Consider the following 17,610-nt stretch of genomic DNA (forward strand, 5'->3'; position numbering starts at 1 on the left):
TTAAGATTTGTGCGTTTCCATGTATGTACATTTTACCTCAGAAGAGAGAACTAAGAACAAATACTGAGCTCTAATAACACGTACACTGAAGGCTCTAAGGGAGTGTGTACTGATCCCACAACTTAGTTTAAAATGTATCCAAAACGTAAGCTGGATTGATGAAAGGATCACAGGATGAATAGATGACAAGATATGCGTTAAAGCAAATAAAACAAAACATTAATTGTAGAGTCTAGGTGGTGGTTATATGGGTGTTCACTTTGAAATTCTTTCAACTTTTCTGTATGTTCGAAAATGTTCATAATAACACGTTAGGCAGGTAGGGTGGAAAGTGTGAGGTAAGTTATTGGAGACAGAGAGAACAGACAACTTATTCAAAGAGTTTTGCTTCAGAGAGGAACAGAGACATGCGGCAAAGCTGGTAGGAGGCAAAGGATTAAGGAGGGGTTTTTTGTTTGTTTTAAAGAAGGGAGATATTATAGAATGTTTGAATAACAAGAATGATCGAGTGAAAAGAGGATCTTTGATGAAGCTCGTGGGAGGATACTGCAGAAGCAAAGCTCTGAGTCGGCAAGAGCAGAGGAGTGGGTTGGGAGCGAGGTGGGCCTCAGCCAGGACACACACAGCTCATCCACAGCAAAGGGCGGGGGCTGGGGGACAGAATTATGCAGGAGGTTTGGTGGTGGGGAGATGAGATGCTTCTCTTCCAACTGCTTCTAGTTTCCTAGTGAAATAAGCAACAAGATCATTAGTTGAGAGAGAGACAGGAGTGGATGCTGGAGGCTTGAGCCAAGAGGAAAAAGGTATGAAACAATCACCTGGGAAGGTGAGAGAATGAATTTATCAGGGAACATGGCAGGGTTGCCAGAGAGTGCTGAGTGTCAGTCAGTACAGCAGGTGGAGTCATCAACTTAACATCATCAGATTTTGCGGGGGAGGTCGGTGGGGAGTGTGGAGTTTTTCATGGACAACCCTGATCTTAATCAGGGCTGAGTTTTGCAGGAGAGTAAGAAAGAAGGCGAGAGGGACACATGGACCATGGGGTATAAAGTGAGTAGAGGGGGAAAGTTAGAACACACGGGTCACTGATGGAAAGCAAAAGTGGCAGAGTCAGAGGACTAGAGGTAAAATCAACAGCTCTGGGGATATGAGAAGTGAGCAGAGAAGCTCGCAGATGATAGAGCTGGGATTTGAGGCTAGAGGTCGGACTCCTAAGTCCACTCTCCTAGCTGTAACAGTCCCTGGCATTTCTGGTACTCCTGGCCTCTGTGATCCTCCATGTTTGGACAATCTGTGTACCAATTTGATCTTTCCAAGACTCAGGGGCACTACTGGCCCTCACGTCCTTATAAATAGTTTTTATTGAAGATTTTTTTTATTTTCGTGGAATGGGAAATATAAAACATAAAGAGTTGGTGTGATTTTTCATCTCAACAAGCTGGCTACAAGAGAAAAATGTATTCTCTTGTCCCTCAGCACATCCCTTTATGACTTATATTCCCCACTTCTGAAAAGAACATGTTGCTACTTGGAACAAAAGAAATACCGTATTAGGAGGATCTGAACAAACTAGATTCACTGTAATAATTTCAAGAGAATTCATTTTTAAAACACTTAATCATGAAGTCATCTCATTATTAAAAAAAAAAAGATGCTAGCACTCTTCCAGGTATGCAGAATTTTAAAAAGACTGATAACTCGGTATTTAAGAAATCATTTTAAGGCACCACACTCTCACTGGCATTTAAGTACTACAGGAAAAAGTTCAGATTCCCCAGCATGACTTTCTACTATTAAAGTCCATTCCCCCCTCACTCCCCTGCACACACATCATGTCCCAGGCAGGTGAACCCCCTTCTTCCTACAGGACCCCTCCTGCCTCACCTCTGAGCCTTTGCTCTTGCTGTTCCCTCTACCTGGTCATCCCTTCCACCTGCCCAATCTCTGAGCACCCACAACCAATTATCCTTCAGGCTCCAGCCCAAACACAAACTCTAAGCCAAACAGTGACCACCCTCCTGTGGAACCGCCAAAGCTCTGCAGATGACATCAAGTTGTGTCTATCAAGTTGTATCTGGTACCACAGCTATTGGATACCTATACCTGCCCCCTGAGAGAGGGTCATTCTAATCTGAAACTCTCCATGATTTACCTTTAGAGTGGACTCAGAATGCCTCACATAGTGCCTGGCATAATACCTACCCAGTAAACAGCTAGTGAAAATGCAAAGTTACATTTTATAGAGACATACAGGAAAGTTAAACAGAGCGGAAGGTGTGCCTACTGTAAGCCCAGCATTCTAGCTGGGGTAATGAGAGTGAAGATGCAGACTTTATTGCTGTGGGATATTGCCAAGTTATTCTTCAAAAAGTTTACACTAATTTAAATGCCCATCATGAGGCTGGAAGAGAGCCTAGGTCCCAGCAATTCATGTGCACGCCTCACCCACCTAACAGCGTTGCCCAGCAGAACGGCGGCATGAGTCAAAAATGTAACCCACATAGGTCACTGTAAATTTCCTAGTAGCCACATCAAAAGGTAAAAAGAAACAAGCGAAAATCATTTAAATGACACTTTATTTAACCTAATTTATCCAAAATACTGTGTAATTTCAACACGTGATCTATATAAAAATTATTAGAGATACTTTACATTTCCTCTGTACTCAGTCCTAGAAATGCAGTGTGAATTTTACACTTTCAGCACATTTCCGTTTGAACTGACCAAGTTTCCAGTGTTCAGTAGCCACGTTCAGTAGGGTCCATCTCTAACTGGACAGCACAAGTCTAGAATGTCCTCAAAGGCAGAGGCTGCCGCTTTCAGCCCTACACTCTCCACAGTGATTTACTCATCCAATGGGACTAAACCCAACAAGCATACAAAATCAACTGTGTAAAAGCACCCAGCACAGCGCTCGCGGCGTAGACAGGGTTCAACAGCTGTGGGCTCCCTTTCCTCTACATGCAACAGACACTCCGTTAATGCTTCTGCAATTGAATTTCCAAGGTGGAAGTCGTGTTTTAGGATTAAGATCATCAGGTGCCCTTTATTCTGCCCTGTTGCCTCCAAGGAGCCTTGTGAACTCACTGTGGTTTCATGACAGATTTTCCCGGGAGAAGAATGTTTTACCCACCAATAAATAATACATTCTGGAGTACTTGGAAATAATAATTTCTTAGAGCAAATAAAACAGTATCCTGTCTTCATCAGCCCCCAGTGAGTTTGAGAACCTAGCAAATGTACAGGGTTCATTCACCCCTAGCTGACTTAATAAAAGTGAAATTCTGAAGCTACAAAGTGGAAGACAGGACTCAGGAAGCTAGAATTAAGGAGCAGCCACCCCTGAACCCAACCGAAAACAGATGGCCAGACGGACCCTCCAACCCAGAGTCCTGTCTACTGAATCAGGGTTAACAAAGGGACTGAGTTACCCAGGCAGCTACTTGGATCTCCAATTCTCAAGAAACTAGAACAGGATAAAAAATTAAGAACACTAAAAGTACATTTTAACGTAACTGAATATTATTTGAGAATTCCAAAGTCATTTCAGAATGTCTTATCCCTCAAAAAGCAACATTATAATCATAAATTTGCATGGGATGGTTCCATAAAAATTATACTTTGAGCATCCCTGTCATTTGAGCTTCTGCGTTGTTTGATTACATACTCAAAATGCAAATGAACAAGTCTATTATGTGTTTTGTATGTATAATGTATATAACACAATATCTCAATCTGACAAAATTTCAACTAGACTAGGTGACGTGGGGTTTTCCTTACCAATTCTCATCTCTCATGCAAACATTTGAGCCAAGCAAATATTTCTTATAAATACCTGCAATGCCTTGTAGTTATGTCTCATGCTAATTGGCTCCCTTCATTAACAGGTCGTCATTGCTTCAAACCTTCCAGCCTCTGTCCACCCATTCTTTGTTAAATTCCTTGTACATTCAGACAACTCATCCATCAAGTTCATGCCATAAACAAATACTTAGAGGGTGCACATCTCCAGTGGAGAACTGGGCACCCAGCACACGACGGAGGATCAGAAAACGTGGTCTAGGCCCTGGGGAAGCTTACAGTTGAATTCTGTGGACAATCACTCTTCATTCTGCTTTTCCACCATTAGTCTCTCCCTCTGGGCTCCATGAGAAGTCCCACTAACAAACAGGAACCTGGCTGGGGTTTTACTGACTCTGTATAGTAAATTAGGCTGTCTGGTGAATTTCCTTCCTTAGGCTATGGTCATCAGGGCACCGCACAGACTTGCTTTCTGGATTAGTCATTGGAATGGTCAGTCTGCACTGAGTATTTTCACCCCTGTTTTTCTTAGGATCAAATTACGTTCCCTTGGCAATTCCTTCAGTTTTTTTTAATTATAGAAATACCTGGGTGCCCCCAAGTGGCTGATGCTTCCCTCACACTGCAAGTACAAACTGCAGTACCAAAGAAAAACCTGACGACCATAATATTAACCCAAAAGAAATTGTTATGGATTTATTCACCAGGAAACGAATCTAAAGCTTATTTGCATATGTGATAACTCACTTAGATATCAAAATGCCCAGAAAATAAAATTAAGGACTAAGGACATTTTATCCCTTTTTAACATTCCTGCTGTGGTGTTCATGTTCATGGTATTTAATGTGCGTGATGTGCTGTGTACTGGGGGCCGGGGAGCAGGTATAAACAAGGTAGGTTGATGTCTCCTATGAAGCGGCAAGCCAGTCCGTTGTGCCTGTATTCTCATTTGAGAAAAGGAAATCTCTTTTCCCTGATAGTCTAATGAAATTCAGATACTACAAGAACAAACTTGTTTAAAAAAAAATGAAGAAAACCGTTCTTTTAACAAAGCATTATGATTGTCAGCCTCAAGAACAGAATTAACTTTTGTGAGCGCACCCTCATTTTCTCTTTGTGAGAACTGAACAGAGGATATGTTGGCCTGTAAACTGATGAGATGGGTGACAGAGAGACAGAAACAGGGTGATCAGTTTACCAACTGCCGAGAAAACCAGGCCAGGTTCACAAACTACCAACACGAGGGAGGGCAAGGAGTGAACTTTTCCTTAATGCACAGATTCCTGGATGACTCATGCAACTGAGTTCATTCAGTTAGCATGCCAATAAACCAAACAGCCTGCCTCTGGATTTCTAACAACTTGTCTCTCATTAACTTTCCAAATAAAAACCAAAACACACAAAAACAATCCAGCAACGAATGAAACAAAATAACAAACTTTTACTATACATTCTTTGAACTGTTCTAAAAACTCCTCACGTCTCCTGAACCCTGACCCAGGAAAGTACTGTCAGGATGGCGAGAAAGTGCAGTTCGGTCCTGGACAAAAGAGCTTTAACACATATGCTGACCTGGGATTCTCCACTTTTATAAAAAAAAAAAAAAATCTCTACTGAAGATAGCTTAAGAAGGCAAAGAAGAGCATTTATTACAGTTCAGATACACTTCTATCGCCAAGTCCAATGATCTGTTTGCACTTAAATTCTCTGCTGCCATTACAGGGGTTGGTTTGCATTCATAAATGAGACCTCTTATTTGAATTTGAATCCTTCATTCCAATCTACAGAATACTTTCTATCTGCTATGCACCCTGCTAAGGCACTGAGGATTCAAGGATGACTAAGACAGATGCTGTCTTCTGAAAGCTGGCAGACTCACAGAGGAGGCAGCCTGTGTGGCCTGGATGGCTGTGTACAGAGCAGTGTGTGAAGGTGCCGTGCAAACCCAGAGCGGGGCAGAAGTGAGCCAGCATGCAGGGACGACGGGTGGTCAGGGAAGACTCCAGGGAGGCATAGGATGTTTCCATCTGTAAGTGGACAAGGGAGGGAGGGCATCCTATTCAAAGAGACCAAAAGCCGAGAGCACATGGCATGCCCTGGCACTGAGAATCCCTGCAGAGACAGAGACGGGGTGGGAAGGAGGGAGGCAAGGAGAGAAACGTAGAGAGGATGTGTGTATGTATACTGGGGAACCTGGAAATGGAGTTGAGAAACCACATGACAGTCACATGGAGAAGGGTCTTACTGTGAATCTGAATGTTTGTGCTCTCCCCCAAATTCATATGTTGAAATCTTAACCCCCAGAGGTGATGGTATTAGGAGGTGGGGTCATTGAGGTGGAGAGCAGTGCTCAAATCATGAAGATGGAGTCCTAATGAATGGGATAGTAACTTATAAAAGAGGTCCAGAGAGCTCCCTAGCCCCCTTCAGCAATATGAGGACACAGTGAGAAGGTGCTGGTTATGAATTGGGAAGAGGGCCTCTCATCAGAAAGCAACCATGCTGACACCTTGATCTTGGACTTCTAGCTTCCAGAACAATGAGCAACAAGTTCTTGTTGTTTGTAAGCTACCAGTCGGTGATATTTTGTTATGAATGGACTGAAACAGATCTTGAATACCATGCTAAGTTTTAGATCCAATCCTTGGTGATGGGGAGCATAGAAGGACTTAAGCCAATCTTTGTTTTAGAAAGACCATTCTGTAAAGCTGGAGGCAGAGAATCAGCAGCATTCCAGTATTCCATGTGCTAAGAGCCCACTCGGGCAGTGGCCGCAGTGGGAATGGAAAGGAAGCATCAAGGAAGAATTTAGAAACGAGCTGCAGTCGAAGTCAGGGAGGCGGGAGGTCAAAGATGACCACACTTCTTATTTAAACAAGGAGGTGTGGGCAATGCCATTGCCAAAGGTGCGCAAAACCAAAATGGGGGTGCAGGGAAAGCAGAGTGTCATGGCACCAATTTCAAGAGGACTGGGGGTAAGTCAGCAGGCTCAGATAGGCGCCAACAATGGACTAGCTGAACACTGTGCAGGGCCACTGAGTTAGGCAATTCGGCGTCGTGGTGGTCTTCCTGGGCAGTTTCAGGAGACGAGGGGAGGGAGCAGGAAAGCACTGGCGTGCCTAGGAGGCTGCGGTAAAGGGAAAAACAAGAGACAAGGAGGGTCCAGACGAGGTCTGGACGTGTGGGAGAGACTTGGGCATTCCTTAAGTCGAAGGGAAAGATTTAATAGTGATTAAATGGCTTCATATCTGAGAGTGGGAGTGCCCCATAGGAAGTCCCATAAAAGAAAGAAAAACACACTTAGGAAAACACACACAAGCAGTTTGAGACAGATAAGAAAGAGGGAAAGGAGGATGGAAGTGTCTGGAGTCTAAGGGGATTCTGAGGGAGTTCATTCCTGTGGCCTGTTTTCTTGGAGAAGAAGGACACCAGGTCAGTTATTGAGAGAGGGGTGGAAGGTATTTACTGCCTACTGGGTGCCAGGCATTGTTCTAGGCTCTCTGAATACAAAAGAGAACAGACAAACTTCCTGCTCCCAGAAAGTTTACATTCTAAGTGAGGCCTTAACCAAGTTTGGAAAGCATGCATTTTAAATTGGACCAATTAGCAAAGTCCCAGCTGTTTTCAGCTTCATACTGAGGACTAGGAAAAGAAAAGGTAAGATGGATTCAAATTTCAGACTGTTATTTTGCAGTGAGAAACTAGCCTCATCCAATTATCATCCACAAATAAATATACATCAAAAGATCTGGGGTATTTATTAAGAAAATTAATTTCTGCTTGCATAAGGAAACATATAAATAGAATTTTATAATTTGCATCTTATTTAGATATTTCATCATGCACACCATGAATCTTTATTAGCACTATGTGCCAGACACAGCACTAGACATTGTACTGGAGAGAGTGCAGCAAACAGAACAAAATATCTCCTCTCGTGGGGCAAGGGCACTGAAATAAAAAATAAATGTATCACATGCACCCCAGTGTTCACAGCAGCACTATTTACAATAGCCAAGACATGGAAACAGCCTAAATGTTCATCAACAAATGAATGCATAAAGACGTTGGTTGTGGTATATATAATGGAATACTACTTAGCCATAAAAAAGAATAAAATATTGCCATTTGAAGCAACATGGATGGACCTGAAGATCATCATCCTAAGTGAAGTAAGCCAGAAAGAGAAAGAAAAATGCCATATGACATTACTTATGTGGAATCTAAAAAAAAAAAAAAGACACAAATGAACTTATTTACAAAACAGAAATAGACTCACAGACATAGAAAACTTATGGTTACCAGCAGGGGGAAAAGGGTAGGAAGAGATAAATTGGGAGTTTGAGATTTGCAGATACTAACTTCTGTATATAAAATAGACTAACAAGTTTCTACTTATAGCACAGGGAACTATATTCAATATCTTGTAGTAACCTATAATGGAAAAGGATCTGAAAAGGAATATATGTATGTATGTGTAGGATTGAAACATTAAGCTGTACATGAGAAATTGACATCATAAATGACTACACTTCAATTACAAACAAACAAATGAATGAATAAATAAATAAATATATGTATCAGATATGAGAGCTCAGAAGAAGTAGAAAGCAGAGCAAAGTGGTAGAGCGGGACAGGGCTCTATTTTGGAGAGAAGGTCAGGGAAGCCTCTCTGATAGGTACTCTGTAAGCTGGGTTCTGAAGGAAGTGAGGATGCAAACCCCACTGCATTGGGGCTCCTTCAGTTCTCACTGACTGCAGAGAGGCTCACCGCGCTTGTCAGAATTTGCATCCAATCTTAGAAGACCTTGGCAGTTTCTCCCGTAGCTGCTGTGAACGCAGCCCCTAAGAAGACCTGAGTCTCTCATGGAATGTTCAACTGTGTTCTCAAAGCCTCCTTGAGAGATATCGTCCCCTCCCTCCCTCCCACAGACCTACAGTTCCATAATTGTGGATCCCCAAGCACATGGATGCTAGCGCCAGGGGCTTCATCTCCCAAGACCATAGTCAAGATGGCATCACGAAGGCCAAGAGAATGACCTTACCAACCTCTGCACCCACCTGACCACAAAGTTTCTAAGTCTCCTTTAACTTGGGACCCCCAGCCCCTAGCACTGAGCTTGGCACAAACTAGAGGTTCAATAACTACTGGTTAAACAAATGAGGGAAAGCCCAGATTCTGAACTACATCTGAGGGAATAATATATTAAGTGGTAGAAAATCCCATAATGAAGGCCTCATGTGTATTCTGCTCACAAAATTAAGACCAAATGTTTACAACTCTGCCCTGACTAAAAGCCACCGATTTCTGTTTTCATGTGATTTAAATCAGACAACAGAACAGAGTTTCTCAAATTCTTCATTTGTCTTAAAACATTCACATCTGTATTTCATATAAAAGAATTCAGAGGTTCTGAAATTAGTGATGCTCAATGCACAAACCTGTGAATATAATAAAATTCACTGAATTGCACACTCTAAAAGGGTGAACTTCATGGTATATGAGTTACATCTCAATAAAGCTGTTACTTTAGAAAAAGAATAGAGGATTCTTTCAATAAAAGATTAATGCATATCTGAGTCTCATCAGTAAAAACAGATCTGCAATGCTCCTAATTTTTGCTTTAATTACAAAAGCTATTATTGGTTTGAATAAAGAACAAAAGGGTCCATTAGTATCTCTGTATAAAGAAGACCCAAAAAGGCACAAATGAGAAAAAACATTTGTGCTATTAAAAAATGGACATCTTAGAGATGTACCGTACAACACAATAAATATAACTAACACTGCTGTGTGTTATATACGAAAGTTGTTAAGAGAGTAAATTCTGAGTTCTCACTACAGAAAATGTTTGTCTATTTCTTTAATTGTGTATCTGTCAAGATGATGGATATTCGCCAAAGTTACTGTGATAATCACTTCATGGTATTTGTAAGTCAAGCCTTTTTGTTGTACACCTTAAACTTATACAGTGCTGTATGTCAATTATACCTCAATAAAACTGAAAGAAAAACATTGGACATCTTACCATTAGTTTTAAAAGCAAATCTTAAGTTCTGTTAACTTTGATAAGTTCAGTGACCGATGCACCTAAAAGCTTTTTACTTGCCTAATGAAAACATCAAAAATAAAGCCTTAACTATCTTGACAAACAAAGAAGGAAAACAAAGCAGAAAAATATAATTAAAATGCACAATTAATACCAGGTCCTCATTTTAGCTACCAATCAGAGCATCAGTCCACCTTCTGCCAGAATATCAGAATGAAGAAGCACTGATTTGTTTTTACCCTCTCTCTCTAGGTGACAACTAAATAATAGTACACGATGGTTTTGTGATACCTCAGCTTGGTTTGGCGGCACTCTATTCCCCAGAATTCCCTTTCTTACAAGGCTCCAGTTAGGGGCACCACTACCAGGGCTATTGAATCCTGAGAGCTGCAGTAAAGGGAGGCACCAGCCATGCTGCAGTACACACATACCTTTCCCCAGGTAGTCAATCAAAGCTAATCTAGCACCACTGTGGAGGGATTCTGCAGATGTAATTAAGATATCTAATCAGTTGATTTAATTAGTCAGAAGTACAATTATACTGAGCGGGACTGATGTAATTAGTTAAAAGCCCTTTAAAAGAGAGCTTAGGCCCTCCCAGAATTCAGAGACTCCAAGCTTTAGCTCCTGCTCCAGCCTGCCAATAATATTCTCCTCTTGACTGCTTGCCCTACGGATTTCAAGCATTCTTAGCAGGCCCCACAACTGAGAAAGCCAATTCCGTAATAGATTAATCCCTTAATCTATATAAACTACCAGCTCTGCCTCCAGGGTAAACCCTGGCTGATTCTTGATGTTACAGTTATTACGGCTGCAAAGACACAGAGGAAGACCTCTTGGCATGGAATCGTCCAGGAAGACACTAAAGGATCTCACTCTTGCAACTGAGTTCTCTCTCAATCTCTTGCAATAACGGCCAGGAGAACAGAAGATTGTGGAGTAATTCAGTCTTTAAAAAGTGAAATTTGTAATAATTTAGAGGTAGGGAGTGAATTAAACACAATGCTGGCAGGTAGTTACAGCTCTGTGCCTAAGCTCTGGCCAGTGACACCTAAGTAGGAGTGCTGGAAATCTGAGATCTCCTAAAAGGGAAATGGCATGCCCATCTCCCCTCTTCATTCTCTGCCTGTAATGTAAATACAGTCGTCCCAATCTTTGTGGGATTGGTTCCAGGACACCCCCAACCACCCTGGGTATCTGCCAAAGCTCAATTCCCTTATATAAAATGGTGTATCCTTTGCATATTAGCTATGCACATCCTCCTATTTACTTCAGATCATCTCTAGATTACTTATACTACCTAATACAATGTAAATACTATGCAAATAGTTGCAAATACAATGTAAATACTATGTAAATAGATGCCAGTATGTGGCAAATTGAAGTTTTGTTTTTTGGAACTTTCTGGAAATTTTTCTAAATATTTTTTAATCCGTGTTTGATGTGGAACCCGCAGAAGACGGAGGGCTGATTGCATGATGGTTGGAGCTCCAGCAGCCCTCTTGGACATGGGCCACATCCTGGAGGTGGCAGACTGGACAGCTAAAGAGAGCCTGCTGATTCCTGCTCTTGTGACAGCTCTCAGCAGCCCACTCCCAGATTGCTTTAATATGGGAAATAAAGCCACTATCTGGGGGCCTCTGATACTTGTAGCTAAACAATACCTACCTGATGTAAGGAGCGTCTTCTCTAGTCTTCCTACTTCTTAGCAATAAACTAACACATCCAAGTTGCTATATAACAAGGAATAGCTGTATTTATTTTCACTGTTACGTGCATGGGGCCACATTCAGCGTTTAAGAAGATTAGAGCAGATAACGATCACAGGAAAAGCCCATCTTTATGTCTCCATGTGTCTATGCTTTGACAAAAGAATACAAGAAAAGTTTTCATAGCCTGCAATAAATGCCTTCTCAAAGCCACTAACTTTAATTCCCATGGAATAGAATTTCCCATGGCAGGCCTGTGGTCACATCCAAATCCACTTATTCGACAGATCTGTGCTGTAGAAAATTCACACTGCTATCTCTTTAGATAGGCTCTGTCTTTTCATGTCAGAGTCATCTAAATTTCTCCCAAACCAACAACCCTTGAACACGTCTGGGGTATATATTTTTTTTTGCTGAACGCGAACCACATGGTCATTTCAAAACCTGTAATTCACTTCAGTAGCACTGGCCTTTCTGTATGTTCGTGAGCATAACCACCAAGAGTGGCATCACTTTTGGTGATAACCCTGCCAGCTCGAGCTCTTATTGTGTCCCGATATCATGGTGAAAAACTGTGACACACCAGGCAGCTGACAACTGTGCAAGAGAAAAAAAATCATTTTCCAAGGGGAAAATGAAGTGATTAATATGGAAAACACAGCAAGCAACATCAAACAGGAAAAAGTTGACGTTACCAAAACCTTTAGCTTAAAGTAAATTTGTTTTCTCCTCACCCTGATTATCAAAGGCTGGATCAAAGTATGAACACGGTACAAAAGTGTCAGATGACTTCCTATCCCTGAGTCACTTACGATACTGCAGTCCTTGACTCCTTGTATTAGAGGGAGGAAGGGAGGCAAGGTTAACATAATCATAACTCGAAACAGATAAACTTTAGGAAACCATAAGCGTAAACACAATGAGCCAAACTGTTCCCAGTCGAAGCCACAGTCCTGCCTCAGCTCCTTTGTTCATGCCACTTCCTTCCTTTCAGAGTTCCCTGGACATTTCTGTCTGTCTGGTTCTTGGGCTCCTTTCCCCCACATCATCTCTTAAACACGGGGGTTCCTTTAGGTTCTGAGCCCTGGCTAGTCTCCCTGTCCACTCGCTCTCATTCTCTGTCCTCGGGGAGTCGGGGGTGTCTTGTACTCACCCATGAGTTCATCCACTTCACTCCTCTCAACACCACCATTTATTTCATCTTTCTCCTGAATGCCCAGAACAATGAACTGTCTCCAAGGTACCTATTTTATCAAAGTCAAAACTGAACGTGATTAAACTTCTCTACCTGAAACCTCAACTCCATCCTCTCTCCCCTTCCCACCGCCCAGCCACACACGCACCGCCCTCGGCATTCCATGCCTCAGATACTGGCCCCACCACGTGCTGAGGGCCCACTTCCACCCTTTTATCTCCATTCTTCTACTAAGAGCAGCAGGGGCTGGATGACCCTCAGATGAAATACATACACTCTGGAAGTGCGCGATGATCAGAGGGGCTTCTGGCCATCGGGACTCATCTGCACCGGCTGATCTGCAAGGGGAGCAGGGAACTTCAGATAGAGACACCTCTGTGACTTCCAAGAGCCAAAACAGGAGAAACAAGAGGGGCAGTTTCCCCACCCAGCTCCAGACCGGCCGAAGCCGCTGCAGTGAGCACTCACAGGAAGAAATGGAGAAGCCTGTCTTCCCCTTGCCTCTGTGAGTCATGGAAAAACAATCCCAGTAATTTCAAGCTCCTGGAGATAAACTTCTGTGGGGCACACGCCAGGTTCCAACACCCTTCTAGAGCCCCCTCCCCTAGATGTGCAAACTTGGGAAGTCAAGACCTGGCACATGGCTTCCGTGGCATGGACCCCATTCTCCAGGAAGACATCTGCAGCCATGGCAGGGGTGGGGTCTCACCCTCAAATCCCTTTGGCCCATGGCCATCAACAAAACCCAAAAGGCAAGAGCCTCTGCAAGTACACATAAGCAATCTCAGAGATGCCAAGAATATCTGGAGAAGACTTTTTATTAAAGGCCCTACATCCATGTTTGAACACAAACCAGTGAAATCTGCACTATCTCTAGTAAAATAACGTCATTTGAAGCTTCATGCTGGTAAGATCTAAAGACATTTCCTAAGTGTATCTTCTACTTTTCACCCCTAACATAGCTTGGGTACTTTTTCCCTGCCTCAGGACCATTCCCCTTCAAAACATTTTTAGATCGCAACCAAAGTGAGCTTCTGGTTATAACTCCAGGAGTGTGCTGGGCTGGCTCGTTCCAGCTCCTGAGAACTGACTGGTAGATTTTCAGAAATTTTATGAATTAGCTGTTAAACGTAGCAATTATTAACAATTAAATTATATAAATTTATAATGAAATTAATTATATTAAGCCCAAAGGTAATAAATATTGGAAATTTATGACTTCTTTATTACTTCAGTACACGAGTAATATCCATGCTATTGGATCACTTAGGTCTGCTTCACTGTATGCGGAAATGCTGTAAAATGTTTTGCTCCAGCCCATCTCTTCCCAATTCCCTGTAACTTGAAAGCAGCTATAATGGCAATATTTTCATATGGAAACTGACAAACCCTATGTATCTTAGCCTGGTTTTTGTTTTGTTGATTGTCTAAGCTTAAGAAAGTGATGGAGAAAATGTTAATAAAATGCATGGTGTAGTTATATTGTAAATAAAACAAAAAGTTGAGGAAATAAACTTCTAGTACTATTCAGCTCATAAAGAAGATGCTTTAATGAGCAAGTGAAGTTCTAGGATCTGCCTTCATTGTTTCACTTTCATCTCACTTCACACTGTTAACAGGAAAGCATCAACTAGCCTCTCTCGTCCATGGGTTGGCCATGGATATAGGAGTTCAGTGAAAACAAACTGTCAGAATCAATTAGCTATTTGGACTTTACAAGGAAGAGTATTTATTGTCTGTCTTATCATTATTTGTAAATTGTGTACTACACACCCTTTATATCAGTCAAATTTATTACTGATACACACACACACACACACATAAATTCATTTTTCTGGCAAGCTGGTTGTTAAACATTTACCAGTACACCATTATATAAATCTGATTAGGTGGGTCCTTTGTTAAAAATCCGTCAGTAGCTCCCTGCATCACCCACCTTTTATGCACAACTTCAAATCCTCTCAAGCTCACCTTCTATCCCCGCCACTGCAATGGTGGCCACTTCCATGAAGAATCCAGTGTCATGCAAGTGCAATCTGGCAGGGCCTCTCGAGCCTAAGCTCCTCTGATGTTGTTTCGTGAGGTGCCCATGGGAACCCACCTGGCAGTCAGACATGCCCTGTCTGAAAAAGTGGGGCTGCCTTTAATCAATGGAGGACCAGAACATGAATAAAAGCTTCTCCCTTTTTCTCTCCAGCTGAACTACGCTGAGATGTATTTCATAAGATCCCTTGGAAACAAGCAACCAGTTGCTAAGAGCAAGGGCCAACTCAATAAACCCCACCTCGTACTGGCTCTGTCTCCTTCCCTCTGTGGCTCTTTCTGGTCCTTCACTACTGCTCCCCAGACGGCATTCCCAAATAAACTACCTGGCACAAGACTCTCCTCACCTTGGCAGCTCCCCACCCTCTGAAACCGGGCTGCTCTCTCGCCTTCCTGCTCCCTTTCCTTTGTGACCCTGGTCACAAAGAATACACATACTCTTTCCTATCTCTGGTGCTTTCCTCATCCTGGTCCCTCTGCTTAAAATTCTCCCCAAAACGACGTGCAGAGAGGTGTAAAAGTCTATAATTTACTACAATCACAACCTTACAAATGAAGAAACTGAGTTCCAGAGTAGAACATCTGGCACAGGGTTTGGAACGGCTAATTTAAGACAGAACTGAAAACTTTCCTCATTTTTATGGGCTTCTGCTTCTGATTCCTGAAATGTCCATGAATATCTCTGTTCCAGTCCTGAAAGTCTACTGGATTACTGTTTCCTCTTTCAGCCTCCCAAAATACATAGATTTCCATTTCCCTTTAAACTATCACTTTTTATTGCCTAAACCATTTTGTCTCTCCCTAAAGAAGCAAAGAGTAATTGACTTCTACCCAATGATTCAATCCAATTCCTCAAACATTTGCTGGTCACTTTATACGAGCACTTATGATGAGTGCAGTGAGGAAGACAAAAATGAATAAAAGATGTTCTTTACTCAAAAGGAGTTCGTAATCCAGTGGGAAAGACAAATATATGAATACATGTGTGCTTATTATAATGGAAGAATGAGTCCAGAAGGTTTAAAATATTTGTTATACTTTTAAAAAATATATACATAGAACACAAATCCAAAAAATGTTCATATGCATGGAGGAAGAGCAAGTCGACACACTAAGAAAACTATAAGTGAAATGAAGAAAAGCTTAAAAAGAAAGCTATCTACAAATGTAAATATTTTAAAGCTAATGATTAACCCAGATCAACCGATCAACAAATATATGAGTACCTGTTATATATAAGCCATTTATTTCTGGTACAGATATATTCTGTACTATTTCAGACAATCAACAGCCCTCAAAACATTGATTATAATCATACAAAAAGAGACCTTTAAGGGCATCTGATCCAGTCCCCTCCTCGAGAAACAAAGGTCCCACTAGACTGTCTTATCCAGTGTATTTCCCCTGAGAGATCCAGCCCCCTCATTCTTCCCCAACAACTCAGACTTGAATTCTCTGTCTCTCTTGACCTTTCCATCTCCCTCATCCCCAGCAACCAGTCAACTACCAAACCTGTGGCTTCTGCCAGATTCATCCCACAGTGACATCCTTCCCACCTTCATGCTCTTCTTGCTTGTGGGTTGGGCTGCCCCAATAATTCCTAACGGGCTCTCCTGAAATCACTCTTTCTCTTCCCACGCCACCCATCACAATGCCAGAGTTGCCCTTCTTACACGCAGCTCTGATCATGCTGTTTCCTTGCCACCAAAATCCAAAAACCAAGAACTTGTTAACTTTCCAGCTCTCTCGCTCTCAATTCTATCTGTTTCTGGTTGTGCCTTCCCCCGCATCAACCCTCCAGTCCACCTAGCTAAACCATACCCCTACTCCCACACACATTCTGCACTCTCCCTCCCATCAGGAGACTGGGGTGGGCCATCCCCCCAGATGCCCTACCTGTCAAGGCTTTATCCACCTTACAAGATCCTGCTTAACCTCTCCCTCTTCCATTAGCGCTTCTCAGCTCTCCAGCTGTTCATTAATCTTCTGACCCACTCCTCCACACTCTGTTTCCCACTGCACATTACTTGTACTTATTTCACAGCATTTAATCTTTGAATTGTGGTTACTGATGTGTCAGCTAAACCATTAGGTCAGTGGTTCTCAGATCGTGGTCCCCAAACCAGCAGCATCAGCAGCATCTGGGAACTTGTTAGAAATGCAAATTCTCCGCCCAGCCCAGACCTACTGAATCAGAAACTCTAGGGTGAAGCCCAGCACTCTGTGTTCTGATGAGCCCTCCAGGGGATTCTGATGCACAGTGGAGTGTGAGAACCACTGCACCAGACCGTAAATCCCCTGAGGGCAGTGACAAGGACTAAGATTAATTCATCTCAGCTCCAGAGGCATGGCCTGAAACAGACAGAGTATCAGTGGAATTTCCGGAAATAAATTGCCCAGGGTCACACTAAGTTAGCAGCAGACACAAAATCAGAACTCAGGTTATCCCGAATATCAGACCAGAGTTCTTTGCACAATGTTCACAGTTTCCAACAGTAAATTCAGGCCATTTAAATCCATGCATAAAAAGCTACAAAGAGTAGAAAATGAATTAAATTGCCCAATAATGACAGACTGTACAATTAATAAATCAGGCCATTTGCAACCTGTCACGTAAAAATGATGAATTAGTTGAGCTGGCCGAGAAGGTTTACTTAGAGAGGCCCTGTTTGCATGAAAGGAGAAATCCTACAGGATTAAGATCCTACAGGATGAGTCCCTGAATTTGAGTAAGTCACTGAATTTGTGTTCTTCAAACTTCTCACAGGACTCACTATCAACAAGTACATTCTGCTCACAGAATGGATTTTAG

At 42.2% G+C, this 17,610-nt stretch overlaps 1 protein-coding gene across 3 annotated transcripts in view; it reads right to left on the reverse strand.

Moving 5' to 3' along the window:
- Window positions 1–17,610, reverse strand: part of PLD1 (phospholipase D1) — a 173,248-nt gene that overhangs the window by 140,955 nt on the left and 14,683 nt on the right. Inside the window, exon 1 of one of the 3 annotated variants that reach the window (XM_031451145.2) lies at window positions 12,714–12,871. The exons of the other annotated variants lie outside the window; for them this stretch is intronic. The gene's annotated coding sequence lies outside the window, so the exon portion shown is untranslated. Of the gene's footprint in view, window positions 1–12,713; window positions 12,872–17,610 lie in introns of those variants that run through there. 3 annotated transcript variants of the gene reach the window in all.

The sequence above is a fragment of the Camelus dromedarius genome, chromosome 2 (genome assembly GCF_036321535.1).
Source record: "Camelus dromedarius isolate mCamDro1 chromosome 2, mCamDro1.pat, whole genome shotgun sequence".
NCBI lineage: Eukaryota > Metazoa > Chordata > Mammalia > Artiodactyla > Camelidae > Camelus > Camelus dromedarius.